Below are 11,195 nucleotides of genomic sequence, written 5' to 3'. Positions count from 1 at the left end.
TTAAGAGGTCATATGCTGTTGCTACTGCTTAGGCATACCTTGTGTCCTGACTGGTCTGTTGAGGCCACTACTCAAGATTTTATCTTGAGCTTTAAATTCTACCACACAAAGGCCAGGTGTGGTGCATCAGGGATAAAGACCTAACTCTCCACCCCCTTTATATAGACTCTGCCCCCTTCACTCAACTCTACCATCTAAGCTTACAACTCACCATCCCACATATTGAATGAAAAAATGTGTCTGGAATGTATGTTCATCCTTTAATTAAATAAAAACACTTTTGCAAGATGAAACATGCTCGTCTGTGCATGTATAGCATGCAGCACCCCTCATAAAAAAATAAATAAATAAAAATCAAGATTTAGTTTTGTGTACCACATAAAAGTGAAAGATGCTGCAGCTTCACATTCCACAATGAGGTTGAGAACATGACGTCAGCATCAAAGAAAGTGCATTAAAGAAGTGCACGACTGGACTCACATAACAAGCAAGTTTAACAAGAGTGATGTGCAGCAGGGCACAGAGCCGAGGAAAGAACCGAGATCTCATTTGGGTGTGAGGAATGTACACATTTAGTAAGGGTCTATCGTCTTGGATGTGTGAGTGTGTAACTGTGTCTGCATGCCAGTGGCTCCTTCTATGACTAAGCGTAGTTTTCTATGTGCATGTGTGAGTGGGTGGTGGTCAGGAGTGTAACATTGTGACAGTGCTGACTTTTATTGATTCAGCTGGGGCAAGAGGGCTGGAAATGTCAGAACTGCCACAGGCAGTGTCCAGTAGACTTCCACCACATTATTAACTACAAGACTCCATCTTGGATAAATCCACATACTAGTGATTGGTGTAAAGGTCTCATAAATTTAGTCTACCTCATACCATGCTCAAACTAGGGAATCTGTGTTTTAGTTTTCATTGGTATCTGACGCTTTGCTAACCAATGGGAAATTTTATTACTGCATACAGTTGAAGACACTAAAAGATTAGCTTTAATTTCAGTTTCTGGTTAGTTTGTTTTGCATTAATGAAATGAAAATACTTCCCTGAAGTATTCTTCTTGAAGTGAATCATAATGTTGTAGTAATATTTTTAAGAAATAACTAATTATGAAGATCTATGCGCACTCCATATCTGCTGTAAATGTTAAAACTCAAATAGTGCAGCATGAGGTTCCTAAAGCCTTCTAAAAAACACACACACAAAATTCTTTGGAGCCTGACTAAATGTGAGAAAATAAATAATGTCTCAAATGTCCATTTTGCTGACTGCTTTGAGGATCAACATTAAGTGAAACTTGCCAGCTCAACACTGGAGCCATTGTGCAAAATAGGTTTGGCAAATAGCTAAATGAAGCTAAAACAATGCAACACATCAGAGGCTGATGTTAATAAAAACAAATGCATTCAGCTGTTCTTTGATCCATATTAACTTTTCTAAAACTTGCAAGCAGTTTCTGGAACAACTTAGAGGCTTGCTACATGAATCTTTGCAAAAATGCTTGATTTATTTTTAACTCTGGACACCGTTTAGAACAAGTATATACCTTATAATATCTTGCACTGAAAATGAAAAGGGGTCAGTTAAAACTAAACAGCAAACTATAGTGTAATAAGCTGTTTTCAAGCCCATTTGACCCATTTTGTAAGATCATAGGAGATAAATCTCAGGCTAATTTATAGCTTTCACAGACTTCTTTGCCATTTTCTTCTCATATTGACCCCTTTTAGTTTTGTTGTTCATCCTCAGACCTGCAGGGGCACAGCAGCTGTGCTTACAGCATCAGACTGGACTGTTTGACCTGGGCTTTTTTTCTTTTTATATATTAAAAAAAAAAAACGTGACTCCAGATGGAGTCCAAGAAGAACAGAGATGGGGTGATGCTACAAAGCTTTTCAAGGGGCATGACAGCTCAGAGTTGCTGTGTCAGTTTCAGAGAGTGTAAGGAGGTGGAAATGCAGGATGAGAAACAGAGACAGACAAAAACTATTAGAAAAGCAAAAGTCCCCTTTGAAAAAAACTAGTGTTTTATTGTTATCTATCACAAAATCATTACAGCAAATTGAGAGTGGCAACACTGAAGAGGTTCCAGAAAAATGTCACAGAGATCCCACATATGCTCTGTTTTTCATTAGCACTCAAGGTTACCTTTTTCCGGTCTCTCACTTGAGGCACTAGCACACAAGCACACTGTTCAATGTGCCTTTGTTTTTCAAAGGAGAACTGTCCTCTTTTTCTAGTCTCTTGAAATGGGGATCTGTTTCTTTTAGACAACGTCTCTATAAAACCCACAGAGAATCAAAGCTGTCACTGACATTTTTGTGCCAAGAGTTTATCTTTTTTCCACAACACCTAGCCTGACTCTCTCCTCTTAATGCTTTTTCCCACTTTGAAATTTTCTGTTTCTTCTTTCTTCCTGAATATATGACACTCTTATGATTCATGGTTTTGGCCAGCGGCTGGAACTGTGCAGTTGTGTGTGGAACATTCTGTTTTCTGCAACAGATTGTATTTGCTTTGCAATTATGTGACTTAATCTTATTTCACAAATCAGTTCACAGTTAAAAGGGAAAAAAGAATCAGTTCGACGAATCTCTTCCAATTTCTTACAGATCACAGTCTTGTGTACAGGTGTTTGTGAGTTCTGCTACACGTGCAAAAACTTGCATAAACCCTACTGCAGCTCCAGGTGGAGCTCTGTGAAGTGTGATAAATTCAGTCATGTGATCTTGCTTGGGGAGTGTCAGTCTGGACTCAAGGCCACAAGTTTGAAAAAGGTATAGAGAAAAAAAGTGAGCTCACCAGACATTCGGTTCTGCCTGAGGCTAGCAACTTATAGCTGCTCCTAACCCACTTCTGCCAAATGTGAAAAAATCCCTATATTCTTGAAGAAAGCAGTCAGATGTTTTTCCCAAAAGTGTTACAGTACAAATTTAAAACCACATAATGCAGCTTTTTTTATTAAAAGTAAAAAAGTACATTTATTCATCTAAAACAGACTTAGCACCGTTAGGGAGAGATAAAATTATCTCTGTCACTGTTCCCTTTATTGAGCCTTGAAAACTTAACATTGACTGAACACATACCCTTTGAAATTTAACTTAAAGGGGAAAAGAAAACAGCAGCCTTTGATTTAATGGCATGTTTTTGGTCAAATGTCTTTATCTCAAGCACTGGCATGCTTCAACCCCGCTATTACCTCACTAACTTTAGTGAGGTAATAGTGGGTGTAGGTTGTGGCACATGACCCCATTATCAAAGTATACTAGAATAAGTGCCTTATTTAAAAGTCACTGGTTGTATTTCTTTTTATTGTCCCCACATGCACCCACAGTTAAAATAAAGTGTCCAGAACTGAAATGAAAGTGGCCATATGTATACACTGTATGTGTTTGCGCACTATGTCTGTTTAAGTGTACAAGACAGAGAGAAACAAGTGATGCATTTCCTGTTTATTTGCTGCAATATGACACCAATTAATCTTACAGATGAGCTTATAATTACCAAATGCAGAGTAGGTGTGGTTAGTTAAAACCCAGGCTGCAATGACTTCCTACCATTTGATGGGTAGTTTTCCGGTTAGTAAGGATGGTGGTCTCACTTTGATATTGTTCCCTTTCATCTCCATAATTGATAGGTGGAGACTGTTGTAAGTTGTTGTGACTCTGGGTTTGATATATGATTAAGAGGAAGGATCAATACAGCAGATGTTTATAATAAGAGGACATTGGTGCAACACATGGACATTTGTTTGGCTGCAGCGTGTCAAGGGTGATCTACCTCTGGTCTGAGGAAACAAAATTGCTCAGGTTTGCTTCTGCAGCAATGGCTTTACAAAAGATGGGAGGGGCTAGACTTGGCTTCTTTAGGGTTCCTGAGGGCAAAAATGTGTACCGGAGATGGAAAGCTCACTCATAGTCTACAGCTGCTGTCTTCTCTGCTTCTATGTAGATAGTGACCTTCAGATAATAAGACTTAACAAGCAACTGTCACAGATTTTAAATTTACTCCTCTCCACTGTGCATCCAAGTTGTTATAGGATCAAGCAGGATGTATCCTGGACACTTTGCCATTCACAGTGCCAATTAGGCTTTTCATTTATTGAATGTCATATCAATAAATACTTTTTTGTCGGTATATCTTTACTGGTGGCTTTGACTTTTCTGCCACTAGGGGCCACTAAAGTGTGATTGAAATAGAATAATTAAGCACCAATATCTTCTGTAATGAGACATAGTTTTATTAATTAGAAAGAAACATTGCAGCTAATCTTTCAGACTCAACTGGACTGGACAAATGGTTGATAGTTTGAACATCAAGAAGAAGTGGTGTGTTGCATGGATATTGAGTCATTTTTGGATAGAAGGTAGAACATTTAGAAATTAATACAGTACAGACTTAGTTTGCTAATATAAATCAAATTCTTGTGTGTGAGTCTCAAACACAGACTTCTAGACTGTTACATAATTCTGCTGCAAGTTTAGGTTTTGAGTTAAAGCATTTTTAATGCAGAAGGATTTCAAGTGAGATGGCAAGGAGAAAAGATAATACATACAGTAAATTAGACAACCAACCACTGATTCTTAGATACACCTGTATCTCCTGACATCCTTACCTCTAAATATACTGTTTGTTTTGTTTTGTTTTGTTTTGTTTTGCTTTGTTTTGCTTTGCAGCGCTGCTTTGTCTTCCACAAAAAAAAAGTCCATGGAAAAAAAAAAGATGGGAGTGAAAACCTCTTTGAACCTCTGCACTTCTTGAGTTGAAAAGTTGTCATTATACTGACATGTCCTAACTGGAATATTAAACTGCTATGCCATGCATTTTTTGCTTTCTTCGGGACTTGTTCACATATTGTAAAAGATTTACTACTGGAAATCAACCTGTTCTATGTTTTGGGTGAGGACATGCCTCATTGAGTCCACTCTTTTCTGTTTTTATTTCTATTTGTTAATTGTTGTTCAGAAAAGAAAATTAAAGAAAATCTAAAGTCATTTAAAAACTTGTTGACAAAAGTGTTATGCAAAAAGCACTTCTTATCCTGAGTCACCACTCCGTGGGGTCTTAACAATGAATAACTCAAACTGATTCAATTCATGTAACTTTTCACTTGTCAGCACCTTCAAGATTCTACCACCTGGTTTTATCCACGGGACCGCTCAGCCTCCATAAATGGGCCCATTCATGTGCCAAGCCTTGACTGATCTACTTCAGGAAATGAGCTCCATACGCTCAGGCTACACCACAGTACTCCTCTCACCAACATGACTTCTAGTGTTTGCACTGTGTCACAACCATGAGATGCAACCAGGATGTGTTTTTGATGTGCTGAAATGATCTGTTGACAGGGAGCCACAATTGAATATAATCTGACCAATACATAATATTGAGGGGGTGGGAACTTGGATTCAGTGGAGACATAATTTATTTTATTTTTTGTTATGATATAATTTCTTAATTTGATTTAAACTGGTCATATAACAACACTTATTGAATTTGTTCATTCAGTTGAAGAGCTTTATTGAGTACAACAGTCATAAAAGTCTTTAAATATACAAGCCTTGTCTATCCAGGAATGTTGATATTAGACAATTGGAAGCGTCTCATGGGGCGGCTCTAGCTCAAGAGGAAGCGCAGTCATCTTCCAACCGGAAGGTAGGCGGATCAATTCCAGGCTTCCACTGACTACATGAAGTGTTACTACTCACAAAGTGTCCTTAGGCAAGACACTTAGCCCCCCGTTGCCTTCCGATGTGCCTATTGGGGTGTGAATGGGTGAATGTGTTATGTAGTGTAAAGTGCTTTGAGGGGTCAAACTGACTGGAAAAGCGCTATATATCCATCCATCCATCCATTATCTTGACCGCTTATTCCATTTCGGGTCGCGGGTGAGCTGGAGCCTATCCCAGCATTTTAACAGGTGAGAGGCAGGGTACACCCTGGACAGGTCACCAGTCTGTCGCAGGGCCAACACAGATAGAGACAAACAACCATTCACACACACACTCACTCCTACGGAGAATTTAGAGTGTCCAATTAACCTAACATGCATGTCTTTGGACGGTGGGAGGAAGCCGGAGAACCCGGAGAGAACCCACGCATACACGGGGAGAACATGCAAACTCCACACAGAAAGGCCACCACCCTCAAGGTTCGAACCTCCCCCCAGCCGAGATTCGAACCGGCGACCTTCTTGCTGTGAGGCTGCGGTGCTAACCACCACACCACCGTGCAGCCCGGAAAAGCGCTATATATGTACAGTCCATTTACCATCTCTAAAGTTTTCTAATGGCAAAATAACAGTGCCTAATTGCAGAAATAGAAAAAAAGAATGCCTAGATTACAGTATGTTTGTACACCAGTTATGCATAAAGAACTTGAAAGACCTAAAGACCTGAGAACAGAAATTTCCAGAAAAACTGGACAACTTGGCATTAAGATCTCTAAACTCTGCTATTTCTCACTTTGTTTTATTGGTAACATGTTCTTTCCATGTCTTGATTAGTGAAGTAATTACCCTGCAGGGCTGAATGAAATAAACACAGGAGAAAATCACAGAGAAAAGTTCACATTTGTATGTCATTAATGTGGGTTGATAACCTTTGTTGTAAATAAATACTGTTAATTTACAACTACCTTTATTGTTTATTAGTGTGTGTAAGATTATGGTCTAGGTCTTAATCAGTGATGTGTTAAGCATATGTTTTTCTTTCCAAACCAGCTAGTTTAATCTTTAAATTAGGTTTTTGAGTAAATTGAGTATGAATCTGATCTAAAATCCCAGAAATTGTGGATAAAAGTGCATTCTCATGCTTTTCTGTCACTCAGATACGTTTCATGAAAATAAATGGTCTTCAACATCCAGGTAAAGATTGTTAAACCTCTGGAAAAGAGTATCAGTGTGTCAATAAGAGAGGGTGACATAACTGCTCAAGAAATACTTCTAATGCAAAAATTTATTAATTTGTATTTAATTAAGGAGTGCTTTAATTCCAGTGCAGATTAATTCAAAGTCCAATTCATTCATTTTTTTTATTATCACTGCTCTCCTGTCAGTTACTGATTCCCTACGGCTTGCCAGATCCACTGGTCAATCCTCAGTCCTTATACTGCTGGACCTGTCGGCTGCCTTTGACACGGTCAACCATCATATACTGTTCTCCAAACTCTTGGAGCTTGGCATCTCAGGATCTGTCCTCTCTTGGTTTATGTCCTACCTCACCGGAAGGTATCTTGGCAAGGGGGAATGTCCAGATCACATGGGCTGACAACAGGGGTGCCTCAGGACTCGGTGCTTGGCCCTCTTCTCTTTTCACTATACACCTCCTCACTCGGTGTCATTAGCTCTCATGGTTTCTCCTACCACTGCTATGCAGATGACACTCAGTTTTTCCTTTCTTTCCCACCTGACGACACAACCTTCTCAATGCGAATATCAGCATACCTTGCTGATATCTCCGCATGAATGAAGGATCGCCACCTTCAGCTAAATCTGTCCAAGACCGAGCTTATTGTCTTTCCAGCCAATCCTTCTTTACTGCCACAGACAAGTGTGCAGCTTGACTCAATCACACTAGTGCCTACATCTTCTACCAGGAATCTTGGTGTCATGGTAGACAACCAGCTGACCTTTAAGGATCATGTTGCCTCGGTTTCCTGGTCTTGCCGATTTGCTCTCTACAACATCAAGAGGATCAGACCCTACCTGACTGAACACACGACCCAGCTCCTGGTCCAGGCTCTGGTCATTTCACACATTGACTACTGCAACTCCTTACTGGCTGGCCTGCCTGCATGCTCAGTTAAACTTCTGCAGATGATCCAGAACGCAGCAGCACGTCTGGTCTTCAACCAGCCCAAAAGAGCTCATGTCTCTCCGCCGCTAATTGCTCTTCACTGGCTTCCAGTTGCAGCACGCATCAAATTCAAAGCTCTGCTTCTGGCTTACAAAACAATAACCCAAACGGCTCCGGTCTACTTTCACTCCTTAATCCAGAGCTACACTCCCTCTCAACAGTTACTCTCTGCCAGCGAAAGACGCCTAGTGCTCCCACCACAACGTGGCGCAAAATCAGTAGCTAGACTCTTCTCCTCTGTTGTTCCCCGGTGGTGGAACGATCTACCAAACTCCGTCCGATCCGCAGAGTCCTTATCCACTTTTAAGAGCAAGCTAGTTGTTTAGTTTGCTCAGTTGTTTAAGGAGCATTTCCACATTTAGCTTAACTAAATGAGTTAGTAAGATTTGTCCAGCTCTTTGGCTCAACCAAGTACTGAAGAAGCTGTGTGCACTTATGCCCAAGATGATATTGTGTGATGAGAACATGCACTTATGACCAAGTTGATATTGTGTGATGAAATCGTGATCTTGTATTTAAATAAAATGACTTAAAAAAAAAAAAATTATATGCACTGCCTCTAGCACTACATGACAGCACCTGGGTCCAACTGGACTCAAAGCGGTCTGACTATCACTTAATTATGACGTCCCATCTTGTTTGAATTCATGCTTGTGTTGTTCTTACTCTCAAATGTAAGTCGCTTTGGATAAAAGCGTCTGCTAAATGACTGTAGAATAGAATAGAATAGAATAGAATAGAATAGAATAGAATAGAATAAACTTATTTATGTAATGCACATTTGTGCACGACAGTAGATATACAACAAATATTTTATCAAATAATCTATTTTAGACAGTTACAGTGGTAATTATGCCAATTCTTTGATCCTCTGTAAAATACAAATGTTGCCTCCAGAGACAAAGAAGTGTGGCATGGTGGATAGTTTACAGTTCAGGTAAATGCAAACTGTTGCTACTGAAGCTGTTGGAAATCTCAAGAGCCCATGAAGAGCAGATGTGAGGGTTTGGCACATGTGCAAGATGATGTCTCTTCATGAACAGTTTAACTGTTCAGTAGTCTTTCAGCAAGATCTTCTAAAAACCCTAAAAGCCTTATAAATCAGAAAAAGGCAGCAAACTTTCAAAAACCTTTTTTTTTCAAATAGAGCAATGCTCTGAATATCAATTAAAGGTCATTCAGATCATTTTTTAAATAAAAAATGTTCTAGGAATTCCAACTCTCTTGGTCCTTGATGTCAAAGTGCAACAGATTACAATGTTTAAAGACGTTACAGATGAAAATAGCTGACTTTTTGGGTGTCTTTAAAGTATTCAAAACAGCTCATAGAAACACCCACGGTGTTACAAAAAGAAAAAACTGTCAAAGCTGAACCTATTTGAGAGGTAGCGGAACACTGATCACACTGATAGACAAACCAGACACATTCAGACAGATGGGAGAAAGGGAGCTGGAATCAGGGAAATGAGCAGAGCTGAAAAAAGTAAGTATGCTCAAAAATGGGATTTACAGCATCAAAGCATTTTATTTCTCTTCTCAGCTGACAATGCATTTTTTCCTCTAAGCTGAGGTATTGCCAGTTTGTGCCAACCCGTCTTAAGAGACACAAAGTGTCTGGATATCTGTGTCAAGTGTTTTTTAAGAATGCACATCAGCTTTATTTCCCAGGATTTACAATACCTAAATACTATTAAAAAATGTTAAAAACGGCATTATTTCCAAAAATATGTGAAGCAGTTCAATAATGTATACGTCAGCATAGCAAACACTCATGAAGTTTCCACTTCTCCTCCTGCTCACCCTTCCCTTGTCCCTCATCACCATCATAGCTTCTCTTTCTCTCTCTCTCTCTCAGAGTGGAGTAGCCACAGAAACACATGCCCGGACCAGTGAAACCAAGCTCTTCCAGAGATTTGGACTACTTCACAGCCCTCCCCACCCCCGACTCCTTCAAGAGATTTCCACAGATGCTGCCACATTCTACTTCTTTCCTCTATTTTCCTCTCAATCTCTGACTCTGTCTTTCTAACTCTTCTCAACTGGTCAACACCTGAAGTCTGGTGATTCTTGTAAATATACCGTATTTCTTCGCATTTTCACGCTTTGGTTTATTTTACAATTTATTATACCATTTAGAAGAATGACTTTTTCTTTCCCTTCTTCTGTTTTTTAAACTAGGGATCTCACTTTAGCGTGAACTGCTGCTAATTCAAATAGTCAGGGCTTTGTGCGAGACTGACAGTGACTTGTGCAAACATATTTGTGCCATGTTGTTGACAGAAGGGAGTCTGAATCATTAGGTACACAAAGGTGGCTATTTAAACAAACACACACACAACACACAACACAAAGCAAATCATCTCATCTCAAGATCTCAAGATGTCGATTATGTTTTACTAAAACTTTTTTTTTTTCATTTTGATTAGTGCACAGAGTCAGGGTGAGTATAACACATAGTTAGCCTCCTCTCTGGGCCCATAATAGAGTCAATAAACCACTTTTTGTTTAGTGGTCACTGTTTATTTGTCCAAGTTGAAAATGCATTTGATCACAAGTTCCCAGCCTCTTTTCAAGCCCCATCAATAAACACCCATGCTCATGTGACGAGACTACAGATTTCTTTGCTTTTAACAGAATTGCTGGCTGATTCGGGCATAATAGTGGGAAATAATGTCCTCAGATGCCCAACAAGAAACTATTCTTATGATGCCCTTCATTAATGTAATGGAAATGAACAGAAAAACAAATTCTTACTAATCTTAACTATTGTCTATTACCAGCAAACTGAGTAGCCACACTGCTGCTCTGGAATTTTTGTCACTTCATTAACAGACACCAGAAGGTCCTGGTGGAATTCTCTGTATGTTAAAGAAAGGAGCTTCAATGCTTCTTTTTTAAGTTTCTTTTAAATATGAACTATTTGAGAAATTCATCTTGGGAAAAGATTGTCTTTTTTTCTATTTAATCTCCCCCACAAAATTTGTTGTCAGTCCCACAAACAGCATCATTATCGTTGTTTCATACACAAACTATACAGCACTTTGGGCAGGGGTTTGGAGTCAGGCCTTTCTGTGTGGAGTTTGCATGTTCTCCCTATATAGGTTATCTCCTGGTACCATCCAAAGACATACATGTTAGGTTATTTGGTCTCTAAATTCTCCCTAGTGAGTGGTTGCTTGTCTCTATGTGTTGGCCCGGTGATAGACTGGCGACCTGTCCAGGATGGGCCCTGCCTCTTGCCAGGTAGCTGCTGGGATAGGCTCCAGCTCCCCATAACCCTGCAGTGGATTAAGGGGATACTGAAAACGGATGGATGATTGCATTACAGGACATTGACTTTAGAGG

Source organism: Melanotaenia boesemani, chromosome 3, assembly GCF_017639745.1.
Source record: "Melanotaenia boesemani isolate fMelBoe1 chromosome 3, fMelBoe1.pri, whole genome shotgun sequence".
Lineage (NCBI taxonomy): Eukaryota > Metazoa > Chordata > Actinopteri > Atheriniformes > Melanotaeniidae > Melanotaenia > Melanotaenia boesemani.
This window is presented reverse-complemented; position numbering follows the sequence as displayed.